At 38.6% G+C, this 8,815-nt stretch overlaps 1 protein-coding gene across 1 annotated transcript in view; it reads left to right on the top strand.

Moving 5' to 3' along the window:
* The first annotated feature begins 7,686 nt into the window (after nucleotides 1–7,686).
* Nucleotides 7,687–8,815, top strand: part of tsc22d2 (TSC22 domain family 2) — a 46,471-nt gene continuing 45,342 nt past the window's right edge. Inside the window, exon 1 of the mRNA XM_077533955.1 lies at nucleotides 7,687–8,259. The gene's annotated coding sequence lies outside the window, so the exon portion shown is untranslated. The remainder of the gene's footprint in view (nucleotides 8,260–8,815) is intronic.

Genomic DNA, 8,815 nt, shown 5'->3' with positions numbered 1-8,815 from the left:
GACTGGATATCAGCATTTCCACAGTCTTTAAATATACAAATAAAATAAGGTTTTTATCATACGTATGGGACATTTCATCTATCTTCATCAATTATGAAAACGTCAAGCAAACCAACCAACAAATATGGTAATACATAAAAAAAAAATACAATGAAAACATTTGCAATTGACTACCTCAAAGTAATTAAACATGATTCAGCAATGTCTTGGGGATGGGGGATTTAAACACTACATCAATGTAAGAGCATTCTACTTGGCCTAAAGGTGTACAAAATATAAAATCAACTAAAACTTTATTTATATAGCACTTTTCATACATGAAAATGTAACTCAAAAGTTCTGCACAATTAAAACATCCATAGTACATCATAAAAAGAAAATCCATTTGATTCACTACTTTGAAATTACACAATAGGCTACATAGAAATAAAACATAAAAGAAGGATAGAAAATCTGCTTGTAAAATGTATATTAAAAAAATGTTGAAAACTTTACTATACAGTATCATCCCTCCAAAACGGAGGATCCATAACAGTTGTGTACCTCTTTTTCTTTATAGTAGATTGTAATAGGACAATGCAGAATGACAGCCGAAGCGTTCCCTGTTGGCGCCACTACTGAACAAACGCTTCTGTTATTTGATCAAGACAAAGTGATTGAGAAAACAGGGTAATTGGCATGCATTAGTTATTTATTTCTTGCAGGGTGGTACGCTAAAAGTCTTGTCTACCTACGGAGGTTGGATGAGTGAATGTCCGTCAAAAAGAATATACTTCTTGAGGTAAAATCCATAGAGGGGAGACCTAATGGCAGTCAAAATGTACATATCAACAGGTAAGTTGATTAAAAATAAAAAATAAATAAAAAATGTAGTAAAAATTCTACATAATAGTTAGCATTAACATTGAATGGTTGTTTTAGTGACTGATGCTGTTTGACTTAAAAATCAGTTAAGCTATGGTAGATGGACTAATTCCCAGTTATCTAACTAAGAAGGGTATGATCGCTTGCGTGTGACTTTTCTGTTGCTTGGATTATTGGCACAGACATGCTCTTTTGACTGAGAAATGGATAGCATGCTGTAACGCAATCACACATTTTCTACATGCCTGTGAGAAAACAACTTCCACAAAAATGTTGATGGAGGTTTTATTACCAGTTTACCTCTTTGGAAGTTGCTGCTCCACAACCAAGTCTTGCCATCTTCAATTTATAACTATTTATAACTCCCACTCACCTTATTCTCCTCACCTACAGGCTCTCGTCACGGTGAGTTTAGGTGAACAACTTAAAGATATCTGGTGAACAGGATTGGAGACAACAACATGAAGTATTGGGTGCAAATATGCACTGACAGAAAGCTCCTACACAGACATGGCATCGCCATAGCTTGTGTTTATTTTGCCGGATGTACTCCGCTACACACATATGGGAGATTCTCTAGTACCCCTTCAAAAAGACGGAACACTGTTATAATAACTTGCATGTAAGGATGTTAAACTGACCATAAATAGAACACAGACAGCGAGGTTGTGAATGACTTATTGTATTTATCTAGTTGCCAGTGAAATGTCTACAAAGGACCATTACAATGTGGTCCAAATGCCACAGTAGTGTGTTAGCTAATCCAACTTCATGGTGCTAAAAGGCTAATTGATAAGGAGACAATTGTTAAGTCATGTCAACACAGACGTCAACAGCCTGAAGCCGGGAAACAAGAAATACTTCACTACATTTTTGCTGTCGAAACAGGTTGAACAAAAGGATTCTGTTCAGCTAATATCTTGCAAGTCCACATCCCCCCCTCCTTATTCCCAGTAAAACTTTAGACTCTCCGATCTGCAGAATTACATCATAGAGAAGCTTAAAATCAAAGCGATCCAAAGAGGAAACAGCTCAAACTGTTTTTCTAGATTTAGTCTTGTATTGTTGCACCACGACTTTGAACATTCCTGTGAAAATATTACATTGCGGGTGTGTTTTCAATATTCACTATAGTCCTATTGTTTCTATGCCTAAATACACACATCACACATACTCATAAAAATGTAGCAGAATAAATAATGAAACTTTAAAGTGGCCAAACATTTGCACACATGCAATACAATAATAACTTTCCTAAAATGTGTTTCCCTCATTTCATTTTTTTTTTTCATGTGATGTCCTGCTCTGCTAACTACAGTGTGTGTGTAATTTAAATGATACTAAATCCACTTTTTTTAAAAACATGGTTTCATTGTCCACAACAAGTCATTTTATTCATGTACTGTAAATTGAATTTAATGCTAATTCAGAAAATGGATGGATATGTATGTGTGTACTGTATATACTATATATCCCAGGAATGAATGTCCACCATGTCATTGTAGGATAACTTCCCCTTTTTTTTTAAAAAAAAAAGAAAGAAAAAAAACCCCCAAAACTGATGTTTTCAGTGACAATAGTACCATTATTTTGTCTTTCTCAACATAGGCTGAAAAGATATATTTAAAACATCTATTTAATAATTTTTTTAAATCATATTATGTGTGTACTGTGTAGTAGTATTAGTATAGTATGTCCTCATAGTATCCACACAGTGATTGTGAAATATCAACTGAGTTTAAAAACGTTTCAAACATTTACATGATAGTATACTGTATTTGTTAATCAATATGGAGTCAGTTTGCTATGTGAGTCATGTTGCTAAGTGAAGGTCCACACTCATAAAATGCTAGCATTAGCCAAAAATGCCCACCCTGCCCTACCATTGTGTATCCTGTCAGCAAGTTCAACTAAATGATGATGATGATGATGTTAAGTCTGTGTAAGTTGGCCCAGGTCGGAAAAGCTGGTATTGTTGCTGGATATGATGAATTGAACATGATAAAAACACTTCACACATTGCAGCTTCTGACCATGTTGATGTTTGACAGGGATGCTAGGCAACTGTATATTGTTCTTAGACCATTTTCAGTGTGTTTTATCTCTCTTGATATTCAAGAAGTAAAGCCTTGAAAGTTCAAAGTTCATGATTCCCATCACACACACTTTTATGTAATAGCTGCGCATTGTTCTGAAAACTGAAAGAATTTGTGAGGTTGTCAAAAACTATCCAAGGGAACACTTCAGTGTTGAACAAAATATACACCCGATGATCTCCCAAAATACACCAGACTTTAACTAAGCCTGTTTTCGGAATCATGTGTATTCAGAGCTTATGCGAACAGAGACGCTCCTTCACGTATCTATGCAATGGTGATTTCATTTTTACTGACTTAATTAGTGGTTAGACACTGGGAAATAAATCATGGTCAACAAAAACTTGTCACTTGGAAACATGTCCAAACCACCACATTTCCATTATTTTAGTGTTTTACTGGTCAAACCCATGTACACGTTCCTCCAGGTAAGACCATTTTTAGCAAGTGTTGATTGATGTTTGGTCACTTTGTCTATTGATCGTGCACCAACGCTACTTTGCTAAAAGCCAAAGGTCTCCCAAGTTGGGGCTGCTGAAAGTGACCACTGGCCCGGACCCTCAGGCCCCAAAATACAGACAACACAACGTTTGTCTTGTTTCTGTGGCGGTGTGCTGAAAGTGGTCGGCATTTCGGCTTGTAACGTGCTGCAGCACAGCCTGGTAGTCTTCAGCCTCGGAGCAGGATAAATAAACACGCAGCTATACAAACACTTGGACTAGAGCATGGAAAGGCAAAGGCAAGCAGGGAGCCTAAATATATATGGAATGACTGATATGATGTTGCAATATTGCATTTTCCAGCATTTTACATGTTCATACACAAGCTATTTGCTAATTTGTAGACAGCTGGGGCCAGAAGAATTTAGATGACATTGATTTAATGCTGTCTTTATACGAAAGCCACAGTTGGCTGTTTCTTGTGGCTGCACTGCTTCCAGTACATATATGTGATTGTGATTTTGCCTTTTTTTTGTCACTCACTCACTCACTCACTCACTCACTCACTCACTCACTCACTCACTCACTCACTCACTCACTCACTCACTCACTCACTCACTCACTCACTCACTCACACAAACAAACATGGTCTTCCAGGCGGGGAAGCAAACCCCTGCCAACCGGCCCCAAAGGCAAGTGACGGTTCCAATCCTCCACCCAGAGCCCAGTCTGCCCAAGGCCTTTTGAATCAGTAGTGCTGGTTGTTGATGTCACCATTTTCCCATCCTCTGATTGGTTGGTTAGAGTGAAACTTGTTGCGGCCAATTTTGAATGGCAAAATATGTCTGTAGCGAATTTCACATATGAATACACTTAATAATCAGCATCTCTGGTCAGATGCATTTTATCTGAATGATTTACGTTTTCGTCATTTATATGCTGTTACAGTATACTGATTTTGCTTATTAATGGTTTCTGTAATTGAGACGTTACAGTTGTGATATCTCTTTTTGCTATAGATTTCTTATTTCACTTCATTGATATCTCCTTGGATATTACGGGCTTCCAAGATGTGTATTGAGTTGTTTTCCATCTCCAATATCTCTTCAGAGGAATTTTTTTTTTTTCTCAGACAGACCTTGTGAGTTGGCACCCGCACATTATGTAACCATGTAATTTGAAGATTAGCGAGTCATGGTGGGGGAATAATACTGTATGGCATAACAGTTTGTCCCCGGACTACTGTATGTACCCAAATAACACTTTTTCTCATCAGGGTCACAGGTGAGTTGGAAGTTGAACACAGGTGAATGGTCGCCAGCCAATCATAGGGCGCACATCTCTGTGTTCACATCTCTGTTTTGGGGATGTAGATGGAAGCCAGAGTACCCAGAAAAAACAACAACAATGCAAGCATTGGGGAGAACATGCAAACTCCAGACAGGAAGAACAGATGTGAGATTCGAACTCTGCATCCACCTTACAGACTCTGTCCAAAAATATGAATAATATCACAGTTATCAAATGGAGCATGGTTAATACGAAAACAGTAAAATAGATAAAAGCTTAAGATACTTGAAGCAAATCATATCACATAATTGATCACAACCCCGTGAAACAAGAGACGGAGCGAATGAAAACATGACCTTTGTAGTGGGGACAAACAGCAAATTCATTTATACCATTGCAACTACCATCACTAAGGAGAGATTCAACAGTACGACCCTTTCCTTTTTTTCCCTAATGTCATGCCCCCATCCTGTGACAAAATGTTCTGTGGTTAAGTGTTACACAATAAGGTAGCAGCAGTAAACAGCCTGTTGCCAAAAATGACTATTAAAAAAAAAAAATATAAATAATAATAAAAGCCACCCTGTTGAACAGAATCTTGCCTGCGGTGAGTATGACATTGAAAACATAGTGACCAAATAACAGCACCGTCATACGATGATGTTCTAAATCTGTTGTGAAAGATGATGGTGACGCAGTGTAGTCACATGGATTTAAGTATTGATTGTGAAATCATCCCAGGATGATGTCACAGTCGCTTGATAAGAGGCCCGTGCTCCACTTCCTGCTTTTTTGTTGTTGTTTTTGTTGTCTTGGAATGGAAGGCATGCCTAGAGGCTTGTGTATAGTGTTCTTGTTATATAGGGGTTAATCTGTTGAACAATAAAATACTGTAATAGTGTGTCTATGACTGTTAGTGGTCACATAGATCTTATGAATGTAACTTATTCTAAAAAAAACAAAAACATATATAAATCTAAATTTATGCCCATAAGATACTGTAAAACATTGGCATGCACGTTCAACCTTCAGGAACTTGTGATGGTAGACCTCAGGCACCTAAAAATAATTAGAGTTGTATTGTTTATATGAAGGGGTAGCTTAATTTAATTTAAACTACTAATAATTATATTTTTCTGACTGATTTTTTGGGGGTTTTATAGTTTCGATTTCAAAATTTATTTTAAAACAAGTTTGGTTCTAGCATGTCCTTTTCCTGCCAGCCATTTTGGAAATTACATCATTATTGGACACCCGAGCTGTGATTGAATTTCTTGCTTTGGAAGGAGAACCGACACTATGCGTATATATTTAACTATTCACTTGCATTGATCTCTTAAGTATATCAGTAATGTTCTAAGAGCAACACTGTTACAAATAATTACACTGTAAAAGTCAAATGTGAAAAATCACATCTAGAAAAACTGTATTCATTAAAATAATGTAATAACGGAATTTTACACTTCAAACCTTGAGATTGCAATCCAAGATTTATTGTAGGCTAAGAGTGAGTTTTGCATACTTCTTCTTCTCTCTCAATTTCATTCTCTGGGCTCATTGCTCATGCTTAGTTGGTTAGCAATTGTTCTCTTTTTCTCTGTCGACATAATCTCTCTGCAATTTCAAATATGTAAAATTCACATGATTATACAATTTGTAGAGTCCATATGTTAAAATAATGACCATTAACCGTGTAAATGCACATTAGCTGATGGTTAATATGCAATTAGGGTCAGTACTGTTAGCCGTATCTCTATGAATCCACACATCTGAGCTTGATATCTGTTTACAGATAGTTAACCTTAGTACAGTCAGTATACAAACAAGAAAAAAGATAAATACCGATAAAGATCCCAAAACATACAAAAAAGAAAAAAAGCATAGACAAAAAGTTTACACCCATTGACCTTTGCCCTTAATTCTCTCCACAAGAATGATGTCACATCTGGAATGAGACCCAGTTATTTTTCTTTTGAAAGCAAATACCGCAGACTACCTGATGGAATGAGATATTGAGATACCAGTACCACAATAAATAATGTAAAGAAAATGGGTCACCATGAAAACCACTGTTTCAATTTACATATATTAGACAGACAGACAGACACACATGCAGGCAGGCAGGCATACAATAATGAAGGTGACGGCATGTAGTTGATCGGTTAGCACATCAGCAAAGTTCTGAGGTTATGTGTTCAAATCCAGGGTCTGGTCTTCCTGTGTGGTAAGTTCTCCTGCTTGTTTTTTATTTATTTATTATTATTATTATTTTTTCCCAGGCACTCTGGCTTCCTTCTAGGATTCAAAAGCCTGCATTGACGACTCATAAATTGCCCATAAGTGTGAACGATTATCTTTGTGTCCTGAGATTTGCTGGTGACCAGTCCAGGGTGTCCACCACCTCTTGCAAAAAAAATCAGATGGGATAAACTCCCGTTTACACTTAACCCTATAGGAAAAGTGATGAAGAAAATGGGTGGATGGACAATGAAGGTGCAATTTTATTAATATGCATTTAAAGTGTGTCTTCAAAACTTAGAAAATTTGCCTTGGGTGCCTCTGAGCTTAACAAACTAGTTTATTACTACAGAAAAACACATTTTGAGATCATGTAAAAATAAAAACCAAATGTTTTCACAAAAAGCATTTTGTTTATTTTAAGTAAACTATTAAAAGGTATTTTTCATGGTGACAGAATAAGTACCAATTGCTAGGAATAACCGTTAGACATTTTTTAAAATAGCCTTTTTTTGCACGTAATACTGTACTCGGAATTTGAAGTTTTCTGTAGAACTCGTTTAAGAAATAGACCGGAAGTGACGACACGTCTGACTTACTTTTCCGTATTTGTAATAATTTAGTGCTGTGGATTCGTTTTGTTGCGAAAGTCGCTTTGGAAGGAAATTATTTTGAGTAAAGGAAAAATATTATTTTTTAGCTGTATTATTTAAAAATATTTCTTACGCTTGGGGTAACGCATTGACCTGTTTACCCAGGATGCACTTGGGTCTTGCCATCTTGTCTGGTGGAAGAGAGGCAGCCAAGCAGGCAGGCAGCAACAGCAGCTAGCAGCCACCCAGCAACCGTGAGCTTCCAGTTGCGGTGCTCGTGGCTATCTGTCAGCTAACAGCCACAAGTAATTTACGACACTACGAGGCCAAACTTCAACGACTTCTGAGGTCCTTTTCCCCCCTCTCCGCCGCCGGACTATACTTTCTACTCGAAGGGACCGAGAGGAATGTTTACATTATGATTCCACACCTGTTGGTATCGGGACAGGCGAAACTAGCTCACTTGAGCTAACTCGGCTCGTCGGCATATAGAAGAAGAGGGAGAAGTGGGCTCAAAATCCCGGGCCTGCCTCCGACTGAAGTCCCGGGGACAGCTGTTGAACAAGTCGGACAAGGGCCTGCTTTTTGCCTGCTCGCTGGGACCTGAGGGGACGGCCGACCGGGTGTCAGCGAGAGGCCGGGGAGGAGTAAAGTGACCGGACACCGCGCAACGTCTCAGGAGTTTGGGAGAGTCTCGGACCGTGCTTGTGACTTTTCTCCGGCTGAACTTAGCGAGAGGTAAGGCGTTGAACAGCTGGTGCCGCAAATGGCATCCCGCCTGAAAATGCATCCCCTCTCGCGGGAGCGTGCTACATCACTCGCTTACTATACTTCGATTTAAAGTCATAGCGCCATGAAACTCACCCCGGTTGTAGGAGCCACTTTTGTTTATGCTTTAGAGTTGGTGGGGTGTTAGCGTTGGGAGGGGGTGGGGTGGGGGTTGGATATTGATAAGGTGGTGGTGGTGTGGGTGGGGGGGGTGTTGGTTTTGATATATTTTGTACTTTTTTTGAGACAGCGTTATGCCTGAGACGAGCCACTTTTGTGTGTGCTTTCGCGTGGGGTTGGGGGTAGCGTTCGGGGGGTCATTGAGAAGGCATGGGGGGTGGAGGTGTTGATAGATTTTGTAGTTTTTATTATCATTAAATCATTTATATGATTTGGTTTCCTGAGAACCACTTTTATGTGTGCTTTAGCGCGCGCGCGCGCGTGTGTGTGTGTGTGTGTGTGCGCGGGGGGGTTCGCTGTTGGCTTGATATATTTTGTATTTTTTTGTAGACAGTGTTATGCCTGA

This window comes from Festucalex cinctus, chromosome 10 (assembly GCF_051991245.1).
Source record: "Festucalex cinctus isolate MCC-2025b chromosome 10, RoL_Fcin_1.0, whole genome shotgun sequence".
Classification (NCBI taxonomy): Eukaryota; Metazoa; Chordata; class Actinopteri; order Syngnathiformes; family Syngnathidae; genus Festucalex; species Festucalex cinctus.
This window is presented reverse-complemented; position numbering and strand designations above follow the sequence as displayed.